An 8,392-nucleotide genomic window follows, 5' to 3' on the forward strand; every position below is an offset into this window, starting at 1 on the left:
GTCCTTGCCAGACGAGCTGCAGCTGTGGGCAGATTCTCGACGTGGTCCTCCACTGCCCCAGGGGGCATAGCCATGTGGCCTAGTCAACCACAGTCATTCCATTCCTGTTGCCAGTGATGGCCTTAGCTCAACAGAGAGCATGTGAGGTTGCCTTGGCCTGTGCATCAGCAGAAATGAGGGGTGTGTGTGTGCCTGTGACTTCTGGGAAAAGGCGTTGCTTTGATAACACTGATCTGTGAGGAGAAACTCCCCCCTTTCACTCTGGGATCAGGGACACAGTGCAACCTCTGAAGGGAACAGGCTTGTCCTTTGAGAGTTGCAGGAAAGCATATTTTGTTCCAAGTTAAAACAGATGACTTTTATCCATGGACATTTCAAAAAAAAAAAAAGAGGGTCCTTTGTCAGGGATCCCAGGCCTGGGCTGGGAAATGAACATTAAAAGGAGGAGAAAGTTGTGTTCTGCCGCGAGCCGGTAGAATTGTGTGATGATTTTTCTCTAGACTTGGCCTCATGTTAGGAGAAGCTGGTCTAGATCACAGTAAGAGAAGCCAGCTTTGCTTCCTTGTCCCTTTCTGACTGTTGAGACATCTGGAGGGTCACAACAGTGGCTTTACTGTGGCTGCCCTGCCCTCTGCTGGCGTTGAGAAGAGTGTTAGTTAAGTGGAGTTCTGGAAGGGATGCCATCTCATTTTTGTTATACAAATCATGTTGAGGAGGCTCTGAATCAGTAGCCCAGGTTATCCTCAGATTTGGAGTCATCCTGCCTCAACTTTTCAAATGCTGTGTTTTCAAGTCCATGCCATTTCCATCCCACTTGCTTGAGTTTCCTTCCCTTCCTCCCTCCCTCCCTCCCTCCCTCCCTCCCTCCCTTCCTTTCTTTTCTTTTTCTTTTTTTTTTTTGGACAGGGTTTCTTTGTGTAACAGCCTTAGCTGTCTTGAAACTCATTCTGTAGACCAGTCTGGCTTCGAACTCACAGAGATTCACCTGCTTCTGCCTCCTGAGTGCTGGGATTAAAGGTATGAACCACCACTGCCTGGCTTGTTTGATTTTCTATATCCATGTATGGGTTGTGTGGTAGTTTGAATATAATTGGCCCCCATGCACTCATAGGGTGTGGCACTATTAGGAGGTGTAGCTTTGTTGGAGTAGGTGTAGCCTTGTTGGAGGAAGTGTGTCAGTGTGAAGTTTTGAGGTCTCATATATGCTCAAGCCACGCCTAGTGTCTCAGACTGAAAAGTTTCCATACCCCGGTATTGGGTTTCTCCACCAATGCAATAAATCAGATCAGGCCAAATTAATAAGCCCAGGTTTATTCTGAGCAAAACATACCTGGGTGGTCCCAGGAAAGAGGAGAAGCCACAAGAACCATGAGGGCAAGTCCATGGGTCAGACCTTAAATATCATCTGGGGGTGAAGCTGCTTCTTGGCCGGCTTTCTTTTGGGTAGGGTTTAGAAAGGGCAGCTCCAGGGGAGATCCTCAACATCCCAACCTTTTGGGGTATATATACATGCTAGTGCAAGTCTGGCTACTTCCTGCTGACAAGGGATGACATAGGAAGGGGGAAGTCAGGAGTTGGTGGGGTCATGATCAGCAGGAGGTGTTGGTGAAGAAGCATTTGGTTAGCTGCCGTTGTAGAGACCTCAGGAACCTGTTTCTTTTCTTTTTTTTTTTTTTTTGGTTTTTCGAGACAGGGTTTCTCTGTGTAGCCTTGCGCCTTTCCTGGAACTCACTTGGTAGCCCAGGCTGGCCTCCAACTCACAGAGATCTGCCTGGCTCTGCCTCCCAAGTGCTGGGATTAAAGGCGTGCGCCACCACCGCCCGGCTTTGGAACCTGTTTCTTGAGGTGACAGATAAGGCAGGTTGCTAGGCAGAAAAGTAGATTATTAACAGCAGCTCTGTGAACAGGGCTAGCCGTGGGAAAAAGAATGGAACAGACATGTGCCTGGTTGTACAGAAGAGGCAAGGGTGAGTGAGCCAGATGAAAGAGCAGATATGTCCTTGAATCTGGAGGGGTGGCACCAGCACTGATGTTCCAGGAGCTTGCAGGGGATGACATGCCAAATTCAGGGATGATGTGTTCAGGAGTACCTGACCCATCACATCTGCTGTTTCCCTGGAGGTGGGAAATGCCTTTATCTGTCCTGTAAAAGTGTCAACAAGAGTTAGGGGATAACAGAACTTTTCATGAGTGAGCATGTGGGTGAAATCAACCTGCCAGTACTTGTGTGGTTAGTGTCCTTGGTTAGTGCAGGGGCTGGCATATCTGGAGGGCTCCCTGTGGATTGGTCTTGACACAAGTCTGGCAGGAGGGGTGGACCTATCTAGGGACAGATCCACCATGCCAGATTCCTTGATACAGCAGCAGAACTCCCTCCCAGGAACCTGCAGTTGTCTGTAAAACAACTGGAACAGATAAAATCCATAGAAATTTAAGGACTCCTAAAAACTGTTTGTAGTCAGTGCTACCACGAAGTCTCTGAATGAAGCACACCTGTCTGTACTTTTAACAGGAAACAACTAATGAGCTACCAATGTGCTTGTAGCCTTGGAGGTCAGGGAGAGAGCTGTAAAACTGGCAAATCTGTCAGTCCCCTAGTCATCAAACACCAACTGATCTGGATCTGAGAAGGATAAATAGACGAGCAGGAGTGAGACAGCCTTCCAGCCCCCTTGGCAATTCCAGGTTTCTCCATGGTCGTTGTGGGACTGAAGTCCCAGAAGCAGTGACTGTCTCCAGCTGCCAAGCCAGAAGATCTGACAGACTTTCGTGTGGGGTAGGGATTTTGGGGAGAGTGACCTACCTTGACTTGGCACAGCTGGGTATTTGATCCCCCAGTGTCCTGTTGTCCAGTCTGGGCAGGGTCTTGACAGTGGTTTAAAGTGCAAAGCAGTTTCTTGCTGGGTGACTGGCTTTGCCACATTTAAAGCAAGCTTCCAGATGGAAGTTCTTCAGTGGCCATCCTTGGAGGAGATACCGGATGCTGCTAGGAGTTGGCATGTCTCTATCATGAGAAGCTATTTTATTAAAATGTCATATTCTCAGATCTCTGAAGTGCTTGAGGATCGGGGTATAATTATCTGTTAAGCATATCTGAACTAGACAAATCACACTCAAGACCACTGTTTCCCATGCCCCTTCTAGTATGGCCCATTAAGCAGCACTGAAAACATTCCACTGCTTTCCTAACCCAAAGTAACAAAGTCCAAATTCCTCCAAATAAAAACTTGGTCTGGCCTATCACAACAATACCCCAGTCCCTGGTACCAACTTCTGTCTTAGTTAGGGTTTCTATTGTTGTGAAGAGACACCATAACCACAGTAACTCTTATATGGGAAAACATTTCATTGGGACTGGCTTACAGTTTCAGAGGTTTAGTCCATTATCATGGTGGGTGGAGTGCAGGCAGACATGGTGCTGGAGAAAGGGCTGAGAGTTCTACATCTTGACCTGCAGCCAACAGGAAGTGAGCTGTCTCGCTGGGTGTCGCTTGAGCATATATGAGCCCTCAAAGCCCACCCCCACAGTGACACACATTCTCTGACAAGGCCACACCTCCTAATAGTGCCACCCACCCCCTTTGGGGGCCATTTTCTTTCAGACCACCACACCTCCACCCCTACTCCTGGACTATAAAGCCCTTATCTTCCCCATGTCCAATGCTGACCCCTTGAACCTAACCTGAGGAAGAGGCGGCCCGTGTACATGAATACAAAAAGCTTACTTCAGTTAATTTGGTCATGATGGTTTGGGTTGGTGGTCTTTCTCCTCCCATTAACAGTTCTGCTGAGGTTATTTCTCTTGAACCAGCACTTACCTCCCATAATGGGAGGTGACCAAGCACAGGGTGGTAGTGGTGGCATGCTTGGGGCCCTAAAGCAAGATCTCTTAAATGGCTGGGAGGCAGCTGGCCAGGCAGGCACTTGCTTGAGGAGAGCTGGTCTTCTCCACCCCACCCTACACACCACAGGAGTCTTCCAGCTCCATCTGCTTCCTGTCACTTGGTCTGCATAGATGGGAGACATGAAGAGTCCTGCAAAAACTATTAAGTCTGAAGACACCAAAGAAGCACAGCATTAGCTTCCCCAGAGGGTGAGATGTGGCCCATGATGCTCATGGATCCCTACAGGCTCCAATTGCCAGTGCCACACAGTATGGAGGCAGCTGCAAGATCCTATCCCTCCAAAGGCCTCTGCCCCACTCAGTGCTCATCAACCTCCTCCTGTCAGCTCTGCTAGACTCTGTCAGTTGGGTGATAACTTGATTGCATTCTGACAATAAAGCTTGCTTTGAGTCAGAGGGCAGAGCTAGCCACTAGCTGACCAAAATTAATCACAGAGGTCTTGGAGGACTGAGGACAGATAGGAGACAGGAAGTAGTAAGGCGGGGCTGAGAGAGAATCTCAGCCCTTTTGGATGGAGGAATGGAAGAGATGCGAGGTCACTGGTGGCTTATCCGTTGCTTCTCTGATCATTCAGGTTCTGACCCGATATCTTTATTTATTGATAAAGAATAATTAGATAAACACTTCACTGGTCATCTGCATTTCAGGGAGGAGCCCATTCCAATGTGTCTACTAAAGGAAATGCCAGGACTTCCCCTCATCCAAGAAGATGGCAGCTATGTTACATGGCCGTAGACTAGCCTGAGGAGAGAAAGCCCCTCCATGGTTTCAGAGAAATTATAAAAGATTGTCTCCTCAAGGCCAGAGTTAAAGGTTGAGCTGCTCCCTAATTCAGATATGGAACTTGCTACTGATGGGAGATGAGCCCACAACAGGGGAAATAGCCCCTCACAACTAGAGATTCGTGCAACAACACACAGAAAAAGGAACTGCCCTGGAGGTGCACGCCTTTAATCCCAGCACTCGGAGGCAGAGGCTGTCGGATCTTGGAGTTGGAGGCCAGCCTGGGCTACAGAGTGTGTTCCAGGACAGGCTCCAAAGCCACACAGAGAAACCAACCAACCAACCAACCAACCCAGCAATGGTTCCTAATAGTACATACTTTGCCTACCCTGAAGGTATTTACATCTGTCTAGGAGACAGTTGCAGACTGGTATTCTTGGCCCCTCACTTAGATGTGCTCCCAGGAAGTGAGCTCCTGCAATACTTACACCAGTTCCATTCAGGAAATCAGAGAACTCCTATACTTTTACCAGTCCCGCTAGGAATGGCCCTGACAGGGTCCACGACCGCCTGTGCCACTGCAATAGGCATCCCACAAGTTCAAGATAACCAGCTCTCTACTGATCAGTCAAGAACAGCACAAGAGAATGTCCAAGAGTTATTTAAAAGGATTAAAGCTAGAGGTACAAAGGAGTGGCAATGGAGTTCCATGTGAACAACATGGGGACCCTGGCTGGCTCTGTTAGTGGGACCACAGAATGATAGTTTTAAGACTTCTATTAGGGCCATGCATCTTGAACACCCTGTCCAACCCTGCCCAGGTTCATTAAACTAGAATGAAAGGAATAAACCTACAGATAATAGTCCAGGAGTGCCAACCCATTTCTTCAAGATAGATTCCTAAGCGGGGCGGGGGAATGCAGTAGAATCAGGTAGAAAAGACCAGTTGTTAGACACTGATTTGTGGATGTATGTAGTGAACCACTTAAAGCATGCTTGTACAGCCTCTTGCCAAGCATGACTTCACTTACTACCTGGGACAGAATGACCTGAAGAAATAGTTAATAGGTCTTTGCCTTTAGCAACCTAACCACAAAAGCTTACACAAGTCGCCGGGCGGTGGTGGCGCACGCCTTTAATCCCAGCACTCGGGAGGCAGAGGCAGGCGGATCTCTGTGAGTTCGAGGCCAGCCTGGTCTACAGCGCAAGATCCAGGAAAGGCGCAAAGCTACACAGAGAAACCCTGTCTCAAAAAAAAAAAAAAAAAAAAAAAAGCTTACACAAGTCAACTGTGACAGGTCTTTAAAAACCAAAAGCTCCTGAGCTAATGGCTGTATATACTTCTGTTTGCTTGCCTGCTCACTTGCCCCACCTTGTGGTTTCAGAGTATAAAATAAAAATGCAAACTGGACTCAACTCTTTGAGGCGCGATCCTGGCTTTGGTCCACTGGTGAATGAACTTCCTAGCTGTCCTGGCTCTCATTGGTGCCAGGGTACTTATTCCTAAGAGACTCCTGCACCTTTATTACAGAGATTTTCTTTTATTCTTTTTTTAAAACATGATTTCTTTATTGATTCTTTGGGAATTTCACATCATGCACCCTAATTCCGCTCACCTCCCGGTCCCCCATATCCTCCCCCTCACCCCTGCAGTGCCTCCCCAAAGAAAATTAAAAACAGCTGGGCCGTGGTGGCACAAGCTTTTAATCCCAGCACTCGGGAGGCAGAGCCAGGCGAATCTCTGTGAGTTGGAGGCCAGCCTGGGCTACAGAGCGAGATCCAGGACAGGCACCAAAACTACACAGGGAAACCCTGTCTCAAAAATACAAACAAACAAACAAACAAACAACAAAGAAAATTAAAAACAAAAAAGACAAAGCAACCAACCAACCAAACAAAACCGAGAACAAAACAAAACCCCTCCCCCGCAAAAAAAACAAAAAAAACCCTCTTCTTTTCTCCATCTTTCCTGCCTCTCCAACACCTCTTCATTCATCTGCTGGCATTGGGAGCTGCAGTGTGTCACAGTATACCCTTTTGTCCAATCAGCTTTACTAGCAAATGTTCATTGCAATGAGTCAAGATAGATTCCTAAGCGGGGCGGGGGAATCTATCTTGACTGTACAGACCCTGGCATGGCCCAGATATGGCCCTTGGCAGCAGCCTGGGCCTGGACGTTACCATGGCCCCACGTGGCAAGCAGGCCTCCCACATCAGCCTACCCCTCACTGCCTTCACTATGGTCCCAGGTGGCAAGCAGGCCTCCCATATCAGCCTACCCCTCACTGCCTTCACTATGGTCCCAGGTGGCAAGCAGCTTCCTACATCAGCCTACCCCTCACTACCTTCATTTCTTCCGGCTGTCTCTTTCCCCAGCGCAGGAACCATTCACTTCTCTCTCTCCCATTTCTCCACCACATCTCTGTTCATCATAAAGGGACCCACCTGCCTGGTGCCACAAGGCCCTTGGATGTCTTCCCGCCAGCCTGGGCTATGGGTGGCTAGCACCCACCTGAGCAGAATTGCATGGCGGGGGGGCAGCAAGGTTTTATTTTCTATAAGATCTTTCTAAGGTTAAAGAAATGAAAAATTAAGAGATTATGATTATTTGCTTGGAATTACGTCTCATGTAATAATGGGAATTGAACCCAGGTGTAGTGGGAAATCTGGAAGAGCCATTGATTGTACCTGGCATTTACTCCAGAGTGATGGCGAACCTAGGCTTTGAAGTCATCTTTTGTAAACAACCAGTGATTGTTATCTGAGATTTATCAAGTTTTTTTCTGTAAGAATTTCAGAGCCTTTGCATGACTTCACTCGCAAGACATTTCCTGGCAAACCAGGAAGTCTTTTAATGGCTGAGAACTGCTTGGGTAATGAGTTCCTTCAGACAACTCCTAGATCAGATCTAAGGTTTTAGTACTGGAAAGCGACTTGCTGAAAATGCCTTTCGTGTGACAATCAATAAAATGGCTTCGGCAAGGCTGCTTGGGGTTCAATCCACAGACGCTGTTCCTCCCGGCTTGATTACATCACGGAGTTTGATCACATCACAGAGTGTCTCCCTTTGATCTTCCCACGTGAAACAGTTCACCAACACCTCGGCCCTTTCACATGCTAGGCAAGCCCTACCTCTCAGCTACATCCCCAACCCAAACCTCCTCTTACCTTTCGTTTGTTAGATGGGTTTTCACTAAGTTGCCCTTGAATTCCTGCAGCCTGAGAAGTCTTCGAGTTTGTGATCTTCCAGCCTCATTTCCTGAGTAGCTGGGGTTCCAGACCTGCACCACCAGATCTGGCTAGTGGAACTGTTTCTCACAGGATTTCTGCAGTACATCTTCAGTACTATTTGGTTGAAGAACCTCCAAATATTTTCTAACATTCCTTTCAATATTCTCAAATTCACAGATAACATAATCTACTTACACAGATAGTGGGAAAAATTAGTATAATGCCTAATGTATAGGAAACATTTAGAAATATTTTTATGAAATACAGTGATTTTTTTTTAAAAAAAGATAGGGTCTCACTGTGTAGCCTGGTCTAGCCTGAAAGGCTGACCTTGAACTCATGGAGATCCACTTGCCTCTGCATGCTGGGATCAAAGGCTTGTGCCATCACAACCAGCCAAGATACAGTGATATTTATTTCCATATTAAAATCCTTGATAAACCAGGTGGTGGTGGTGCACGCCTTTAATCCCAGCACTCCTCAGGCACATGCAGGCAGATCTCTGAGTTCCAGACCAGGATGGTTGGTCTACA

Source organism: Peromyscus californicus, unplaced genomic scaffold (assembly GCF_007827085.1).
Source record: "Peromyscus californicus insignis strain IS unplaced genomic scaffold, ASM782708v3 Scaffold_5__1_contigs__length_169319896, whole genome shotgun sequence".
In the NCBI taxonomy this organism is placed as follows: Eukaryota; Metazoa; Chordata; class Mammalia; order Rodentia; family Cricetidae; genus Peromyscus; species Peromyscus californicus.